Genomic DNA, 19,895 nt, shown 5'->3' with positions numbered 1-19,895 from the left:
AAGAAATATGAGTCGTTGCTATCGTTGTTGGGAATAATGTCTGTTCATGATTGATTTCTTCAGCTTAACTATGATTAGGTCTCTTGCAGTGTATAAGGGGAATTTCCAAAGAGATCAGTGGATTATAGGATTATACACAGCTCATCTAGGATCACAGAACTGGAAGCTGACCTCAAGAGGCACCTAATCCAACTCTGTAATTTTACAGGCAAAGAAATTCAGGTCCAGGGAAGTTATATAGTTTGCCATGAATCACATAAGTAGTAAGATTTGAACTCAGGTCCTCTGACTCCAGAGTCAGTGTTCTTTCTACTATATGTTTTTTTTAATTAATTAATTTTTAGTTTTCAACATTTGCTTTGATAAGATTTTGAATTCTAAATTTCCCCCCTCCTTTCCCTTCACCCTCCCCTAGATGGCATGCAATCTGATATAGGTTATACATGTACAATTATATTAAACATATTTTCACCTTAATTATGTTGTAAAGAAGAGTCAGAACCAAAGGGAATAAGCATGAGAAAGAAAAAAACAAAAAAAAGAGAGAGAAAATAGTCTGCTTCAATCTGAATTCAGGCTGCCTAGCTCTTTCTCTGGATGTGGACAGTATTTTCCATCTATAGTCTTTTGGAATTGTCTTAGATCATTGCATTGCTGAGAGGAGCTAAGTATAACAAAGTTGGTCATCACACGATGTTGCTGTTATTGTTCTTCAATATGTTTTAGAAAGTATATAAGTGTTATAAAGAAATGAGTTATTATTCGTCCTTCCTATATTATGGAGTCAGGTTGCTTATCTTTGAAAGCTGTGGTTGATGGGTCTGTAGAATGCTAGTCACCAAGGATAAATAGCTCTTCAACTTCCCTTTTTCTTGTCTGTTGATTGAAAAGTTCACACAGACACCAGTACGTTGAATCTTTGCATTTTGGACCAGTCCACAGGTTGCAGAACTGCTGGCCTCTAGACCCATACCTTCTGGATAAGTAGATTTGCTGGTTCTGTGACTGGAAGTAGTTGGGCATATCTGAAAACAAGCAGCATTTCTCATTATATACATTTTCTTTTGTTTTCTTTGAAAATATTACTATCTTTTTTTTCTTTATCATTACTTTCGGAATATATTGCTTCTCCTTCCTCTACTCAGAGAGACATATCTTGCAGTATAAAATAAAAAGGAAAAACCCATTTAGTCAATCAGTGAACAATCTATGTTTGAGGTCCAGATAACTGAATTGTGCAGCTTATGCAAGATTCCACACCCATTGTCTCCACTTCGTCAAGGAAGGGAAAGACGTACATCTCATTTCTTTTCTAGGGCCAACCTTGCTCTTTAACATTTTGCAGAATTCAGTTTTATTTTCATTGTGGTTGTTGGTCTTTGCATGTGCATTGTGGCAATCATGGTCTATATTGTTTTCCCAGCCTTCTTACCTTACTCTATGTTATCCCTCTCTAAAATCCTCCAACTTGTGTATTCCTATGATCCAGCACCATTCCATCACATTTATGTGTCCCTTTGTTTAGCTATTCCCAAATTAATGGACATCGATTTAATTTACATAAAAATGCTGCTATGAATATTTTGGAGCATGTGGGAAGCCTTTTACAAACTCTTTTGGGTATGTGCCTAGGAATGGGGCCTCTGGGTCAAAGATTTTAGAAATTTTGATCTCTTTGTTTTTCAAGTAACCATGATTTTTGAACTGGGTTGCATCTGAGACGATAATCTTGATCCATAGCCTAGAAACTTTGGTAGTGGGAAAGGGAGAGGGAGATGGGGAATAATCATTCATATAGCACCTACTGTGTGCCAGGCACTGTCCTAAGTACTTTCTTCAAATGTTATCTCATTTGATCCATGGACTTGGTATAAAGAGACACTCTTTTTGTGTTCATGGTCTCATTCCTTTGGCCAAAACAAACTATGAATTAAATTGGTCATTTGTTTCATAAATTTTATTCCATTTGATTCCATTTAATTTACTAAAACATTTATTACATATCTCTAGTGAGTGTAAGGAGTGTTGTATTAGGCACTGGGTTAGGTACTAAGTTTAGATAAGATGGGACCTATTGTCTAATGGAGCTTTTAATATGTTAGGAAGATAAGATGGAAATATAATGCGTAACACAAATATATACACCTCATGAATGCATTATAGAGATGCAAAAATGCATTGCATTGGCACATTCATTGCCCTCCTGGCTACACTTCTGACTTTGCTGGCTTTAATACCGCGCCTCAGGTGTGGTCTCATTCTAGAACTTACCTCAGTTCCTGAGGGCTTCTCACTACAGAACATCCATCTATCCCACTGTTCTTACAGTAAAACCTCTCTCTGCTCTGTGGCCCTCATCTTCCTTTAGTGAGTTCTTCACAAGGCTGCCTTTTTGGGGAGATGCCCAGACCAGCTAGCCTTTATCCCCCTCTTGGCTCTATTTCCAATTTTCTGGACTTCAATACTATGTCTTATCATAATTAGCTTCATTTCTGTCTCCCCTCCTTCTCCCACTTTGTAGCTGTCTTCTGTGCCTTGTCTTCCTCTATTAGACTATAAGCTCTGCTAAGGCAGGGATTGTGTTCCTTTCTGCTTTTATCTGTAGCCCTGGCACTGCTATGTAGCCTGCCACACAGTGAGCACTTAAAGAAAGACTTGCTGTCTTGCCTCGCCAAAATGAGTTGCTATATGGGGGCAGAGGAGGAAATGTATACAAGACAATGTGGAGTTGCATAAATTAAAATGATTCTTTTCTTTTCTTTCCCTTATTTTCTGAGGTGGGAAGAAAATGTAACGGAAAGAGGCTTAGGCTTAAGGTCAGGAAATCTGGGTTTATTTCATGTCTCTGACGCTTACCAGCTGCATTGCTTCACCTCTCTGAGTCTCAATTTCCTCATCTGTAAAATGATGATGATGGTTTGTATTATGCACTCGTATGGATGGTGTTTTAAGGTCTATAAAGCACTTTCCTTCCAGGAACCCTGTGAAGTAGGTAGTATTACTTTCTTCATTTTACACATGTGGAAATTGAGGTACAGAGAGATTAAGGGATTGAGTAGGGTCAAGGATCAAATACATGTCTCTTGATTTCAGGTCTAGCACTCACTTCTACATTATACCCCCTGTTCTTTCTGTTGTTCTCCCTTGTTTGCTTTGAGGAAAGAGTATTGGTAAGCATTCAGTTGTTATCTAAGTGCGAGTTTTTGCTACTATTGCTACTACCACTGCTACTACTACTACTACTACTACTACTACTACTACTGCTACTGCTACTACTATTGCTACTGCTACTACTACTACTACTACTACTGCTACTGCTACTACTACTACTACTACTACTACTACTACTACTACTTCTACAAGAAGGTTGCTGCTAATTTGGGGTGATGGATCAGGGAAAGCTTCTAGTGTTATGATCTGCTATCAGACTTAATTTATACCATTGTTATTCCCCCATTATTTCATATTTGCTTTCTATCTATTTTATATTTATTCATTGGAATAAGTTTTTTTCTTCCCAGTAGAATATAAGCTCCTGGAAAGTAGGACATATTTTGTTTTTGTCTTTGTATCCCTAGCCTCTAGGATGTAATAAATGTCTGTTAAATTGAATTGAATATCCACATAGTTTACCTGCATCAAGAGCTTGTTTTTTATGAAATTTGTTTCTTTAGAAATTGTTTAGAATTTGTTTCTTTATGAAAGTAAACAAAATAAAAACAAACCACAATTTTGTGAGATTCTACATTTTCTCTCTTGCCTTTGGCTTAAATAGGCCTGTCTTCCAGTGATTTATTTATTATTAAAATTTTAAGATGGTACCCACTCTGCTGCCAAATATGTAAACACACCCTCTGTTTTACATCATAAATTAAAATATAAAACCACAGCAACAGGCCATCCAGCTGTGTCCTGTAAAACGCTATCAAAGAATATTCATATTTCAGGCCTAAGTTTTTTGTTTTGCCTTGGGGAATGAAGGAAGAACACAGTGTTCTTTATGGATAACTGTAGGCCCAAGCCAACAAGGAAAGTGGAGCATCCCTGGGGGAAGGACAAAGGAATTCAAGAGGGAACATAAGGCAAATGGCGACAATCATTTCATTGCCCCGACACCTCTGGGTGAGTGGGAATGTTTCTTGGCTGCTGATTTAACCAGTTATTGGCTGTCATAGCTCTGTTTCTGGGATGGTCAAGTTGGCTAAGGAGGAAGTTCCAACCTTCAGAGTTGAATATTGGCCTGACCTTATCAGGTGCCTCTCCAGGATCACAATGGCCCATCATGAAGCCATTAGAAAGTCTTACAAATTTACTCTCTGTGAAGTTCACTTTCTCCAAACCCAAAGAATAGCTAAAAAGAAATCTTCCTCTTCACAGCAGGGGAAAAAACCACTGGAGAATAGCCAGATTGCTGAGTAGGAACATCCTCTTTTTCCTTTCTGAAATGTCGCTGGCCTTGGAAAACTCAAACAGAAGAGGAGCCTTCAAAGCTAGAGCACGACTTTTACCTTCAGTTCTCTGTCTCAGAACAATCCTCATTTTGTCCTTCCAGAAGAGAAAACTGTGAGGTAACATCTCTTATCTCCTGTTACATCTGTTCTATGTTCTCTGCTTCAGCCAAGGAATTACCAACCCTGGAAGCATTACCATCCCCTGTTCCTTCTCTCGGCTCATGCCAGTCTCCTCCCAGAGAATGTTCCTTCTCCCTCCCCCATCAAACCAGGTCCTATTCTGCCTTCAGTACAGGAGTCAGGAAGCTTTCCTAAATCACCTTGACTAGTTTAAGTTACTTTGGTGGCAATTAGGTGCTGAAGTGAATAAGAACACTGGAGTCAGGAAGACCTGAGTTCAAATTTGACCCAGACACTTATTAGCTTCATGACCCTGGTCAAGTCCCTTAACCTCTGTTTGCATCACTTTCCACCTACCTCCTAGGGTTTTTGTGAATCAAATGAGACAAGATTTGTAGAGTGCATAGCACAGTGTGCACACAGTAGGTACCACATAAACGCTTATTCTCCTTTCCTTCCTCTCCCCCACTTCATAGCTCATTAGGTCTTTTGTATGTGTCTTCACTGCTACATTTGGAGGAATGGAGACAGGTCATTTCTAGGTCCATTTTTTTTTTACCTGTTACTCCTATTTACCTGACTGGATTTTGAGATGCTCAAAGTCACACTTCAGTTATACTCTCTAGAACAGTAAGAACAATGCTCTGTGCATTTCTTAAGACATAAAATAAAGAGTTGGAGGGGCCCTCAGGTCATCCAGTCCAGCCCTGTGATTTTGTAGATGAGGAAGTGAGACCTGGCAGAGTTAAGGAAGAAGCAGCAGAGGCAGAATTCCAGTCCACGTTCTTGGATTCCAAAGACAACACTAACAAGAGAGCACATTTCATGAAGGCTAAAAGATTGACTAAAGCAGGCTCTTAAGGATCCTTAAAGCAATCCAAGAAAAAGCTCATTATCTCATTAGTTAGAATAAACAATGAAAAGAGCAATGAGCTTTTCTCTCTTTGTCTTAGACATCAACATGAATTAAGTAGGACTGCTGAACTGCAGCCTGGTCCTCTTACCAAGGTGGTTACAGCACACACAAAGGTTATTCTGATGGGCTCTGGGGAAGGCTAGATATCTGTTAATATTATTTACATGACATTCTTTGCAGGAATCTTTCCTTTTTGGCAGAATAGTTACAGTATCTTAGTTATCAGATTCCAACAAACTCTGTTTTCCAGATGTGCATCCATTAATTCCTCCAAGCTATTAAACTCCCAGTGCCCTCATACTTGACATGTACTTAGACGTAGCTTTAAAAAAAAGGTATCGTTTCACAAAGAGAATATCAAATCCCAAGAAAATATATCGAATCCAACTGGAGTGACAAGTCCTTTATATTATCTGAGAATAATGGAGTTTACCAGCAGCAAATAAATGAATGGAAATGATGTTGGAAACGATGTAAGTTTATTAAAAAATGTGAGCCTTGAAAAGAACAAAACTTCTTGGCCTGGCTATCATTGGAATGTGGGTTCATGTGTATGTGAGTGCATGGGTATGTTTATATGAGCACTGTATGTGTGTTGGGGGAGGGGCTTCAGAGTGGTAGTGACATGGTGTCATTTTGAGTTATCTTTAATTAAAAGAATGCCTCCAAAATGGGATCGTTAGCTTAAGCAAGCTCTATTGCAATTGGGGAGTTACTTGAATGCCAAAAACTCTGTCATTTTCTGTCGAGAGCATGTTGGGAGTAGTGAGGCCAGCTTTCTGAAGCTTCTTGCTGTTCTGAGAAAAAGTAGGACTGCCTGAGCATTATATAGCTGCCAAACTGCTTGCCTTTCTCTCCTTCCTTTTGCACCTTTCAAAAAAAAAAAAAAAGAATAATGCCTTTGTTGCCTCTGTCTGACGTTCATAGTCAGGAAAATGGGTCCCTGTGGAAATGGAAGTTATTAATTTCTAGTACAGGCAAAAACAGTTCTGATATCATTGAGGTAAGAATGGTGGGCTGTAATCACTGTGGTAAAATGTTGACTTTGACTTTTAAAAATGTTCACTTGGTCTTTTAATTTGCCTTCCTTAAATAATGTGGTTGGGGTTGGGGAGTTAGAAAGCATCTATAAGATCATAGATTTAGAACTGGAAGGGCTGTTAGATGTTACCTAGAACAACCTTCGTATTCTACTGATGGGGAAACGAAAGTTCAGGGAGGTGAAGTGACTTGTCCAAGGTTGAGACAGAGGCATGATTTGAACCCAGCTCCAAACCTAGTGTTCTTTTCCTTATAGGATACAGCACCACTAAATGATTCCACTGTAAAAGATTTCGATTGTGATCTCATTAAAGGAAAACAGACTGGCCTATATCACAGTCTCCCAGTTAGTGTTTCTAGATTACTTCTTATAGGGATAGCCTGAGAGTTTATGAGATTCAGAAGCAGATCAAAGAATGAATGAAAAAAAAAAGTGTATTTCTCATGTGCAAACCATCGTGCTAGCCTCTGGGAATACAAATAGAAAAATAAGACTGAGGATGCTCTCAGGGATCTTCCATTCTAATGAAGGAGGCAATAGAGATGAACCATTTCAGCTGCAATTCAGATGGAAAGGCATGGTGAGATTGGTGTGAATGCCAAGGTCAGACTGAATGGAAGCTCTGATTCTGGCTTATTAGGGTGAAATTTCTCCATCTGCCTGCTGTTCAGGGTCTTGTCTACTCATCCTGAAGGTTTTTTTGTAATGATGGAATAAGATAATGTTTGTGAAAGTGCTTTGGAAAGTACAAAGGACAAAGTACCAAGCAAACGTGTCATTCCTTGGGAATTGTCAACCCAAGGTTGGTTTCACATCTGCCATAGTCTCTTCTTGCAATTCCGATGACCATCAATTTCGAGCTACAAATTGCCTCGGAGGTCATTTTACAGATTAATGACTTAGGCTAGGTCACATGGTAAATAGCAGAATTGAGATCTGAACCCAAGGCTTTTGACTCTAAATCAGGCCTGCTTTCCAAGGCATCATGGTGCCAGTCTTGGAATCGTGGAATTTAGAGGTGGGTATTTCACATAATCTGACCAAGTACCACGGTTTATGAGTTGGGGAAGTGGAACCTTGAGCCCAGGCTTCCTGGTTCCCTTTCACTTTATTGCTCTTTCTACCCTGCCCGGTAGCTAGCCTTTGGATTCCCTGTATATTGGGTTAGAGGTCTAGGCCAGAACAATGAGCACAGAAGAAGGCAACCCTTTGCTCTGAATCTCTGCTACTATTCACAACCTGTATTCATCCTGGTCACATACCAACCACAGAGTGTTCTGTGCCGTCTCCCACTAGCTGCTGCTTCTCCAGGATCGTATGCTGCTCTGGCACCTTGTAAGCACTCAGGAAAGATATGCTGCCAGGTCTAAAACTCCTTTCATCCTTTAGGTTCCCCTGATTGATGTTGATATCCATTGTCACTTGGCGTAGATCTGAGTCACTCACCGCCCAGTAATGAAATCCTTAACGTTTTTCCATCCATTTCTTCCTTCCCACAGCAATATGATACAGTGGACAGAAAACAGGGATTAAAATCAGGGAGACCTGAGTTCAAATCAGGCACTTACTAGATATGTAACCCTGGAAAAATCTCCTAACTTCTCCAAGTCTTCGTTAGCCCATAAATGAAAAATGAGGGAGTTGGACCTCTAATGTCCCTTCTAGCTCTCCAGCAACAGTCTTTCAATGTTGCAGCCTCTTTCCCATGTACGGTTGCTAATGGTCAAAGATTGTATCATCTCAAGAAAGTATATCCAACTGGCACAATGTGGTGATGTCCAGGAAGAGATGAGGAAGCCCAGTTCCAGATTAGGTGCAAGCTACTCTATGAGAATCAAAAGACCTGCTTCCATTCTTATTTCCGTGACACTGGCCAGGTGATGTCAGGCTTAATTGTTATGTCTGTATCTGAGGTTCCTTATCTGTGAAGGAGGGATAGTGATAATTTCTGTTGAATTGAATTAAGTCTCAAATGAGAGGATGTATGTAAAGAAAGTAAGTACTTTCTAGCTCAACATGCAGAAAATAGAGCTCATTTGTCCCTGGGAACTTTTCCCTCTTCTGAACTTCCATTTTCCTGTTAAGGCCACCACCATCCTTTTAGCCACCCATATTTTTTACCTTGGCAACATTGTGACTTCTCATTCTCACTCACCTCCTATATCTAATCAGTTGCCCAAATCTTCTTGTTTTTACTTTCCCAATATCTCAATCTCCTTTCCATAAACACAGCCCGTGCCACCTTTCTCCTGGACCACTGCAGTTGGTTTGTTCTTGGTCTCCCAATCTTCTCTTCCCACTCCTAACATTTTCCTAAAGTAGAGATGTTACTGTGTGAAATCATGCTACTCAGCAGTCTCCAGTGGCAATCCCGCCCCTCCTCAACAAGTTGTTATTGTAGAAGCTTGCATTGTAAGATGAATGCTGCCCTCTAATATGCTTGACATTCTTGCTATAATTTCAATTTCCTCATATGGAATGGATATTAAAATACTTATTTTAATACCTAATATTTAATATTTATGTGCCTAATTTAATATTAATTAATTCAATATATACATACCTAATTTAACTAAATGCCTAAATATTTAATACCTAAAATACTTATTTCTCTAACTCCTAGGATTTCCTGAGTATGAGTTCTGTGTTCTACAGATAAACATACTACCTGATAATACAGGATATAGACTAAAAATGCTCTGATTTCCCCAAAGTGTATGTCTGACCATGCCATTTCTTCTGCTCAGTAAATTTTAGTGGCTCCTATTACCTCTAGGATGAAATAGAAAATCTTTGTTTATCACTTAAAGTCCCGCATAACCTGGTCCTTCCTACTTTCCCAGTCTTTTTATCTTTATTTCCCTCCACAAACTCTATGGTTTATCTAGAGTGGCTTATTTACTATTCTTCTCATAGGACACTCTGTGCCTTGAGACTGAGTGTTCTCCACATCTGGAATTCCTATCTGATTCTCCTTCTCAGTCTCCTTACCCAGATTACATCCTCCAGCCATAGGCATCCCTCAGAGTTCTGTCCTGGGACCTCTTCTCCCTCTACACTATTTTACTTGGCAATCTCATCAGCTCCTAGGAATTTGATTGCTATTTCTATACTGATGATTCTTAAACCCACCTTTTCTGCTACAACCTCTCTTTGGACCTCCAGTCTTGAATCTCCATTGCCTTTCAGATATCTCAAATTGGGATGTCTAATATGTGCCTTTAATTAATCAAAACAGATGAACTTATAAACTGTCTCTACCTCCTCCCTTCCTGTTACTGTAGAGTTCAACAACGTTTTTAGTCCAGGGGTTGGGAACCTGTGACCTCAAGGTCACATGCGGCCCTCTAAGTCCTTGGGTGCAGCCTTTTGCCTGAGTCCAAGTTTTATAGAACAAATCCTTTTATTAAGGGGATTTGTTCTGTGAAGTTTGGATTCAGTCAAAGGGCCACACTTGAGGACCTAGAGAGCCACATGTGGCCTGTTAGACACAGGTTCCTCACTCCTGACTTAGTTCCTTAAGTCCCAACCTAGGAGCTATCCTGGATTCTCATTCTATCTCTCACTCTCCATATCCAACCCATTGCCAAACCCTGTCTATTTTCTTTTTGCAACATCTTTTGAATATGTCCCCCTTTGTTCTTTGGACACTTCCACTACTCTGATGCAGACCCTATCACTCCATGCCTGGGCTATTGCAATAGCCTGCCGGCCATCCTGCCTGCCTTGAGTCTCTGCCATCTCTAATCCATTCTCCTTTCAGTCACCAAAATTATTTTTCCTAAAGCTCAGGTCAGATCATGCCACCTCCCTACTCAGTCAATTCCAGTGGCTGCCTATTGCCTCTAGGATCAAATACAAAATGCCCTAGTTGACATTCAAAGCCTTTCATATCTTAACCCCCTTCCACCTCTCCAGTCTTCTCATACCTTATTCTCCACCATATGCTCTTTGGTTCAGTGGTGCTGACCTCTTGGACGTTCCACAAACAATACACTCCATCTCTCTGATCTGGGCCTTGCCTCAGGCCGTCCTTCTTGCCTGGAAGGCTCTTCCCCACACAAAAAGACAAATATGCAGATATATGAATAAATAGCACAAAAATGAAGTTAATGGATACAAATATAGTAGTTAGATACAAAATAGTTTAGAAGGGAAAATGCTATTAATTAGAGAGTCTAGGGAAGATTTCCTAAACTTTAGGGTTAGCTTTCTTCTACTCTGCATTTATTTTTTATGTTCTGATGTTTGTGCCGCCCCCGCCCACCTTGGAACATAAGCATCTCTAGGGTGGGGCTTGCTTTTGCTCTTTCTTTGAATCACTGGTTCTCATTACTATGTCTGGAACACAGTAAGTGTTTAATAAATGCCGGCTGATTGATTGATTAGATGCTGTTATATAATTAAAGTAGCTAAGACACTTCTGAGTTCAGGCAAAAATATACTATCCTACACCAGGAAATGGGATGATTATTCTTCTCCTTTCTTCTTCTAGAATCCAGAGCCATGTGGATTATGGGATAATTATGTATCGCCTTCACAAAACAGTTTATTTACCTGCTAGAGTCCAAAGGACTAGAAGTGGGGAGTGACAATCACACTGCGTCATCTTTATACAATAATTTTCACATTGCAAAGTACTTTATTCTACCTCCCCTAATGCCCACAACAGCCCCATGAGGTAGGTGGTACTAGTATTATTTTCTATATTTTACAGATGAAGATACATAGTGCTTGGCCTAAGGTCATCCTAGGAAGTGCTAGAGACAGAACCCAAACCCAGCTATTCTCATTCCAAGTTGTGTCTTTATTTCCCTCCATCAAGCTCCACGGCAGCTTCTTTCCCAATTCAATTGTAGTGCCTTTCCTCAGGGATTACCCCCATTATGTCCTGTATTATAGGTCTTTTTGAACGTGGTTGTTTTGGGTGTTGTCTCCTTTATTAGACCTTGAGCTCTGAGAGCAGGGACTGTTTGCCCTTAATGTTAGTTAACGATTGGCTATATGCTGGGAGCGAGTCCACCCCCAGACAACTTGATCTATATTGTGCCACTGGAGCCAGAGGTCTCCGGAGGAGAAAGTGAGGCTGGTGACTTTGCACAGCCCTCCCTCACTTAAATCCAATTCACCTGCAAGTTACAGCATCACCTTCCTGATGTCATGGTCCTCTGCAAGAATGAACGACAAATCACTACAACATATGCCCAGAAGACCTCCTTCTTTTGTCATATTGTATCAGTTTCTTAATTGTTCTTAATTATTTATTTAGAAATAATAGACTCAACTTTGAATCTTAGAAGTATTCATTAGAAACATACATGTATATTTTGTTATATAAGGCACATATTATATCTATATTATATACATATACATACATATTATATACACTCATTTTTATATCTATACATATAGTCCTAGTAAGCTTTAAAGCTTAAAAATACAATAACACTTTTGGGATATGCATTTATTTTTTTTTCCCTTTTTGGAGGGGGGAAGGAGGGGTAATTGGATTTAAGTGACTTACCCAAGGGCACACGGCTAATAAGTGTTAAGTGTCTAAGGTTAGATTTGAACTCAGGTCCTCCTGACTCCTGGGCCGGTGCTCTATTCTCTGTGCCACTTATGGAGAGTGATGTGGTCAGAGGAAAGTTGGTTGGTTGGTTGTTTTCCCTCATTCTCAAAGAGGACCAAATGACATAACTATATTGGGGTCAAGGTACCATGTGACCAATTATGGCTGATCAGATAAATATGAGCTGGGAACCTCTACCACAAAAAGTATCAAGAATAGGCTAGAAAGCTGGCCTTGGAGTGGGAAAGACCTGGGTTCAAGTACATATCTGATATATACCTGCTATGGGACCCTGTACCAGTTATTTAACAATTTAACTTCTCAGTGCTACAGGTTTTGGACATTGAAAGTGCCTTCCTCTGGGCAGAGCACCCCCAGGTAAGGACAGAGAGGAGAGGAGAGAAAAGGAGAGAAGAGGAGGGAAGGGGAGGGGATGGAAGAAGGGAAGAGGAAAGGAGGGGAGGGATGGAGGGGAGGGGAGGCTGCTTACTAACATTTTGTGTTTGTCCTTCATTCTTGAAGAGGACCATTACACCAGGGAGATGATGACATGACTTACCTTTTTTTCCTTTGGGTTTACTGCCTAGATTTCTTTCTCAAAGTCCAACCCTTAAACCCAGTTCACTTTGGAGCTCATAGACGGGACAATAGGTCCCTGGCCCCCTACTACAGAGTGAATGTAAATACTAAATAGTGACTGTTTCTCTTTGAGGAAAACCCTAAGGGTCTTTCCCTCCCAGTTTGAATTTTTTTTTTATTAAAGGGGCTATCCCTTGAGTGACTACTTAAAGAGGCCTATTCACTGAATGGGGTTACCTCATTCAAAGTGAGAATCTGAAAAGACAGCCTAAAAAGTCCAGGTTCTCCCATTGCATCCTGGACCATCTCCCGTTGCCTGATGAGTATCTGGCCATTGGACCCAGGTGGCTCTGGAGGAGAAAGTATGGCTTGTGACCTTGCATAGCCCTCCCTCACTCAAATCAAAGTCAACTGCACATCATGTCATCATCTCTCTGATGTCATGGTCCTCTTCGGGAAAGACAAATACAGCCAAGCTCCAGGTTAATCCCTAAGACAATAAATTGCAGAGAAGCTATCAACCTGCATGGATGGAAGGAATTCTTTTATTCAGGCTTAGGTGTACCAATGGAATCATAAATCGAGTCTCTGTCTGTACACATACACAGACACACACAGACACAGACACACACACACACACACACACATTTTATTTTATGGATTTAGGGCTGGAAGGTCTAAGTCATTAGAAGCCAGCTAGTCAATCCAGGCTCAGACACTTAGCACCCACCCAGAAACACCTGGCTGTGTAACCTTGAGCAAGTTACTTAACCCTAATTGCTTAGGGGCGTCCAGGTGGCTCAGCAAGTAAGAGCACTGGCTCCAGTGTTGGGATGATCTGGGGTTCAAACTGGGGCTCAGATACTTAGCACCACACCCAGAAATAACTGGCCGTGTAATCTTGAGCAAGTTACTTAACCCTGATTGCTTTAAAAAAATAAAGAAGCCAGCTAGTCCAATTCCCTCATTTTTGCAGATAAGGAAACTGAGACCCAGAGAGGTTAAATGATTTCCCCAAGGTCACAGAGATAAGAAATTGCAATAGTGCGATTTAGCCTCAGTTCTTTGACTATGAACCCTGCCCTCTTAACACTCTGTATAATAATATATGTACATACACATGCATATATGTAAGTCCCACTTTCTACAGGAAGCCTTCCCCAATGCCTCTTAATTTTAAGGCCTTCCCTCTGTTGATTATTTATCCTGTATATAGCTTGCTTTGTATATATTTGTTGGCATGTTCTCTCTTCTATTAGATTGGAAGTTCCTTGAGAACATGGATTGTTTTTTGTCTCTTTTTGTGTCCCCAGTGCTTATGACTTTTATTGTATGTGTATACACACATACAATAGCTAGCATTTGTATGTCACTTTAAGATTACAACATGTTTTACAAATCCACTATCTCATCTAATTCTCATAACTCTTTGATGTGGGTGCTATTTTTTTTTTATTTCCATCTCATACTTAAGGAAACTGAGTCTGAGATGTGACTTGAGTAGAGTCACATGATTAGCAAGTGTCCAATGCAGAATTTGAGCTCAGGTCTTCCAGACTCTTACATAGGTTTACAGTAAAACAAAGCAAAATAAGCAAAAACTACCCATGTAGAGTTAGAAAGAATAAAAGTTGTGTAGCACTTTAAAGTGAATGCTCTCATTTTTGGCTGATAAACTGTCTTGGACTTTCCTCAACTGGAATTCCTGTGCAGCCGTCCTGGACTCTAGCTTTGCTGCCTTTAGAGGTATAGTCAGCTTTGAGTCAATCAGATTTTAAGGCCAGAAACTGCAGTTTTGTAACTTCTGGCTGAATTTTTTCTTGAGGTCACTGGAGGCCCGAGTTCTTATTACCCTCATGGAAACTATGATAAAAATCCAATTAGTCCTTTCAAACATTACGCTCTACCCATTTGTTGAAAGCCCATGCCAAACTTTTGGAAAATCTTTATTAGGTCAATGCTAGCTGACTAGTTGAGGCAACTGTTGCGGATGGGCCCTATGCAATCAAATGTGTGAGAGGAGAATTCTCCTATGGGCCACGCTGACTATTTGAATATTATAAGCACACAGCAGCTTATGACAATATGTGATGAGTGTATTGCAAGTACATTTAATTTATCTACCTCATGCATATGCTACCCTGAAAGTCACCCACTCTCAGAGCCTCTGATGTCCATGCTGAGAACTAAATAATTAGTCAAGTGATGGCCTTGGCACCAAGACACCAAGGTTCCAATCCCACCTTAGGAAATTACCAATTGTGTCAGCATGAGAAAGTCATTAAACTTCTCATCTGGACAGGGAAATAATAATTGCACAGTCTACTGCAAGGAAAAGTGCTTTGCAAACCTTAAAGCTCCTTATAAACGTAAATGATCTCTATGTTGTGTACTCTTGATTGGCTTATAGGCAGACTGTGCCCTCTATACAGCACACAGTAGTCTTAGAGGAAGAACAGGGCAGGGGTCAAATCCTGTCTCTCACAAGCTAAGTGACCTTGCATAAGTCATTTGACTTCTCTACAAAGCTTCAGTTTACTTAGTAAAATATTGACAATAACAGCACCTATCTCTCAGGATTTTGAGGCTTAAATGAGACAATGTAAATAAAATGTGTCGTAAACTCTAAAAGTGCTATCGAAAAGTCAGCGTTGGCTCATTGTTCAGATGGAACCATGGTCTCCTTAATTTCCCTCCCGTGATGCAGATCACCAATCATCTGTTTCCTCTAGTGACACAGTTCAACATGCATCCATGCTGGAGCATGTTATGCTGCTGCCCTTGTGGGCCTCTCATTAATTATTATTTTTTTTTTTTTTGCTTTTTGGAGGGCAGTTGGGGTTAAGTGACTTGCCCAAGGTCACATGGCTAGTTTTTGTGTTAAGTGTCTGAGGTTGGATTTGAATTCAGGTCCTCCTCACTCCAGGGCTGGTGCTCTATTCACTGCACCACCTAGCCGCCCCTTCCCATTAATTTTACCTCCAAGGAATCCATTTCGTGAACTGCTGCCCTTCCCCAATTTTTCATGGCTAGTAGTGGAGCATGCAGACTGCCATGTACTTAGCATGTGATCAGACCCTTTTTTATGGCATGCATTTCCCTGGTGACATTTTAATTGTTTTTGCTGGATATTTGAACCTGCTCATACTGTTTGCTGTAGGTAAGGCCCAATTCAGGCCAGTCTGGTCGTTACCATTCAAGACTGAAATGAAATAAGATTCCCCTAGATCATCCAGCAGTTAACACAAGGGAACTTACTTAGCAAGGGCATGGGAAAGGTATTTTGCAAAGTTGCAACATCATTCCAGCTTACTACAGCTCCTCTGCCTCTTTATTCACTATGGTTCCATACTGGTCAGAAAAATATGTGGAGCCTAAGGGTCCTGCCCTCACTTGTGCTGGCTTAATACATAGGATGCCTGGAAACTATGTCAGTGATTCAGGGCTTAGCTCCCTGGGCCAATTAAATCTTAAGGACAGTTTTAATGGTTTTTAAGGAAAAAAAAAACTAGTCTAGTTTGCATGAGGAAAAGCTAGCCTAGATAAGTGTCAGGGCCCTAGGAAATATCCCTCCTAACACATTCTCTGTGTGATATTCATTTTTGTTCTTCAGAGACTGCTGTTCAATGTTCCATAGCCATTCAAGAATATTGGTAGGATGGTAGCATTAAAAAGATGGTTCTTTTTTCCCAGGTGAATCTTAGGGTCATTAAGGGAGATCTGAACTTTCCTGAATGCACTCTAGCCTACTTTTCTCCTCTCCTACAGTTTAATTCCACGCTATTAATAGTAATTGTTTTCTGTTCTGGACAGAAACCTTGAAGGTTTTCAACTTTCAGATTGATATTTTTGTGATGGTAAATCAGGCCATTTTTTGTCTCAGTTCTTACTTAGCCCTTAGGCACTGAATGGGTCTTGCTGCAGAGAGACTGAGGTCTAGGAAAGACTTCACTTTAGAAAGGCTGAGGTCATTCACTGCATCCAAGGCCTTCACCAGTATCTGAACTATTATCTTGCCTGTGGACCTCAATGACTCAGGAGGAGAGAGTGAGGCTGTTCTGCCTCACTCAAGTCCAATTCAGGTGCAAGTCAAGACATGTCCCTTGTGATATCACTGGTTCTCTTCAAGAACACAGGCCAAACAACAATTCCAGGCCCAAGTCATCAGCCACTTGCACTCTCTCTCCTACACATACATCCTGATGAAGAAGTTCTATAATCTTTCTATCTACGTAATCTAAGCAATATTCCATTATCCCTTCCCCATTGAGGGGGTCAGGGGCCCGGCTCCCCTGCGATATGGAAAATCTGCATGACATGTTTTGGCATTTCCTTTGTCCCAGAGAAGAAATTCTGATTGTTTTTCCTTTCTTTTAAAATTTGGGCTAAGTATTTGGTTGTAAGCTCTATGTCATGTCTTGGTCTTCTTGGCTTCTGCAAAACTCTCCCCAAATTCCCATGTAATTTCTTAAGCCTGCCTGAAAGATAGCGAAGCTGTGATGGGGAAAGTTGCAATGTAAAACTGTATTTTCTTTAATTACCTGGTCTTCCCTGTATGGATGGTCAAGCCAAACTCTTCTTAGTGGTTACAGATTTCTTTCCGGAGGACACGCACTTTTCTGAGGTTTGACATAATTAGCACAATATCATTCACAAACAGGGGAATGTAGGGGGCCTCAACACCCACACAAAATTCCCCTTCCAATGGGACTCTGTGGTGAATCTTCTCTAACACAATACTAAGCACTATTACTTCATTCATTATTATCATATGTAGTCAATCTAGAGCTCTGAATAAGTGGGAAAAATTTATGGAGCTTCCAGCCACCACACAACCATATTAAGTGATGTACAGAGTATGCACAAGTCCGTGTAGAACATGACCTGGATGCACCAATAGACCTTAATGGGACAGATGGGACAGTCCCATTGGCCTGACCTTTGAAGGCACATATAAAAAAAGACAGATGTACACACACATTTAATTCATCAAACACTTATCAAGTACCTGATGAGAACAGAGCACTGATTTAGGAGCTAGAAACCATGCAAATTTAGTTAAATTGTAGGGGGGCTCCTTTCATGTACATTGCATTCTAGGGGAGGGATAAGACACACAGAATCAGAGAATCACAGAATTAGAAGGGACCTAATAGTCATTGGGTCCCACCTGTACCTTTTTTTTTTGGAGGGGGGAAGGCAAGACAATTGGGGTTAAGTGACTTGCCCAAGGTCACACAGCTAGTAAATATCAATGTCTGAGATTCCACAGTGGGTGCTCTGTTCACTGAACCACCTAGCTGCCTTGGGCCCTACCTGTACCTAAACAGGAATTCCCTTTACAAGTGACCTTTTACTCTTGTGTGAAGTATGTCACACCTCTATTCTTGCCTCTGAGTTTTGCTTGCTGTATTTCCTTGAACTGCATTTAATTCACTTTGTTCTCTGACTCTGCTTGTCTAAATCCTGATCTTTAAGCCCCATATGAGGTTCAGCTTTCTCTATGAAACCTAACTCTGTAACTTTGGACATATCACTTAACTTGTCCAGGTCTGAATTTCTTAATTTGATTTTATTCCATAACCATTTGTCATCAGCCATCAGTAGAAAGTCAGATTAAAAATGATGCTTAAAGTCCTTTCCAGCTCTAAACTTTTATGATTCTAGAAGTTGTCACCTATGGCTCCATCCCTCAGTGATAACTCTGTACTCTAACTGTTAGCATTACTTATTGCCTTTTCTGCTTGTTTGGCAATGTTAGCCATCTCTTCATGTTTATATCCTCTCTCCAAGATTATACTATGATCTCCCTGAGAGCAAAGACTTTATTTTAGGCCCTTTTGTCTCCCAGGATCCAGAATAATAAATGTTTACTCACAAAGAGCATAATGACAGTGATTAAAGTCATGTAATATGATAACTATAATATTCAATACTATACAATATGTGCTTTAGACAGCTATTTAATTAAAAATTCTTTGTGAGGGGAGGCTAGGTGGCACAGTGAATAGAGCAGCGGCCCTGGAGTCAGGAGGACCTGAGTTCAAATCTGGCCTTGGACACTTAACACAAAAAACTAGCTGTGTGACCTTGGGCAAGTCACTTAACCCCAATTGGCCTCCACAAAAAAAAGGCAAAAAAAATTCTTTGTGAGATCTGAGATGAAATATGTTACCTACTGGAAGCATCTGAGTTAATCTTTAAAGGGTGAGATAGACCATTTTAGGCATAGTGAAGAGTTTGGTTAAAATCACAGGGCCAGGAAAATTCAGGTTTTTTACTAAGTGGACAGAGAGGGGTCTAGTTTAGTTGAAGAATATAGTGTGTGTAGAGAAGTGAGACCAGTATGTTAGGAAAGCTGTTGATTGTAGAGAGCCTTGAATGCCAAGCCAAATGAATTTGTGCTTTATCAAAACGCAATAGGGAACAACTGAACACTTTTGGGCAAAGGAATGATTTTTTGATGTTGCGAGTCTTAATTTTTTTTTCATTTGAGATGACACAATACTCTGCTACATTGTCTATTTCCTTTGTATTTTTTGGTGAGTCAAAAGGAAACCCCTTCTGGAAACCTCAAAAATTACTTTTATGGCAAAAATATCTTGTTCTTCACTATTTATGCGTAAAGCCTAGTGTTCATTTTAGCTGTGCAGTTCACCTTTAACCTTCATGGAGAAAGACAAGAGATCTATGAATCAGTAGTAAATGGATTTCCTTTTTCTCCGCTTGGACTTCAGCTGAACAAAAGCCCTCTAGCCATCCTGACTCTAAATTTTGGATTATCTGATGGCCCTTTTTCAACTCCAGGGCTTCCTTAATCAAGTGAATGACTATAATGAGGCAGATGAAAAACAAGAAATTAAAAGGTGAGTGCTATGCTAGATAATGATGGAAAGGGCAACTCATGAGTGAAGAATAAATCTTAGGAACTGCGGGTAAAATCCACTGGTTTCCTGATAGCTTCCCAGGCAACAGACAGAGCTAGAACTTGTGGACAGCCTGTGGTTGGGGGCTGAGGTGATAGGATGGGAGGGGAATGAGAGCGGAGAGAGAGTGAATGAAAGTAGAGAGAAGGAAAGTATGTCTAACTGCAGTAACACAGGGTGGTTGAACTATGTCAAGTCTGCTGTTGAGAGCCTAAAGGAATTTTATCTTTCTGCTTCTCCCAGATTGTCTACCTCCTCCCTCACCCTTTACCACAAAGAGATTAGAAAC

General features: G+C 40.3%; 1 long non-coding RNA gene across 2 annotated transcripts in view; it reads right to left on the bottom strand.

The window, feature by feature from the left end:
• Window positions 1-303: 303 nt before the first annotated feature.
• The window catches only part of LOC138149860 (uncharacterized), a 32,873-nt gene continuing 13,281 nt past the window's right edge, over window positions 304-19,895 (bottom strand). The window contains exons 2-4 of one of the 2 annotated variants that reach the window (XR_011165442.1): window positions 10,459-10,580; window positions 8,685-8,842; window positions 304-1,025 (exon numbers count right to left, since the gene is read on the bottom strand). This is a non-coding gene — a long non-coding RNA (uncharacterized lncRNA). The remainder of the gene's footprint in view (window positions 1,026-8,684; window positions 8,843-10,458; window positions 10,581-19,895) is intronic. The other variant, XR_011165443.1, reaches the window with a different exon arrangement.

Source organism: Petaurus breviceps, unplaced genomic scaffold, assembly GCF_028583685.1.
Source record: "Petaurus breviceps papuanus isolate PSGF00001 unplaced genomic scaffold, PetGlider_PUasm1.0 90849, whole genome shotgun sequence".
Classification (NCBI taxonomy): domain Eukaryota; kingdom Metazoa; phylum Chordata; class Mammalia; order Diprotodontia; family Petauridae; genus Petaurus; species Petaurus breviceps.
This window is presented reverse-complemented; position numbering and strand designations above follow the sequence as displayed.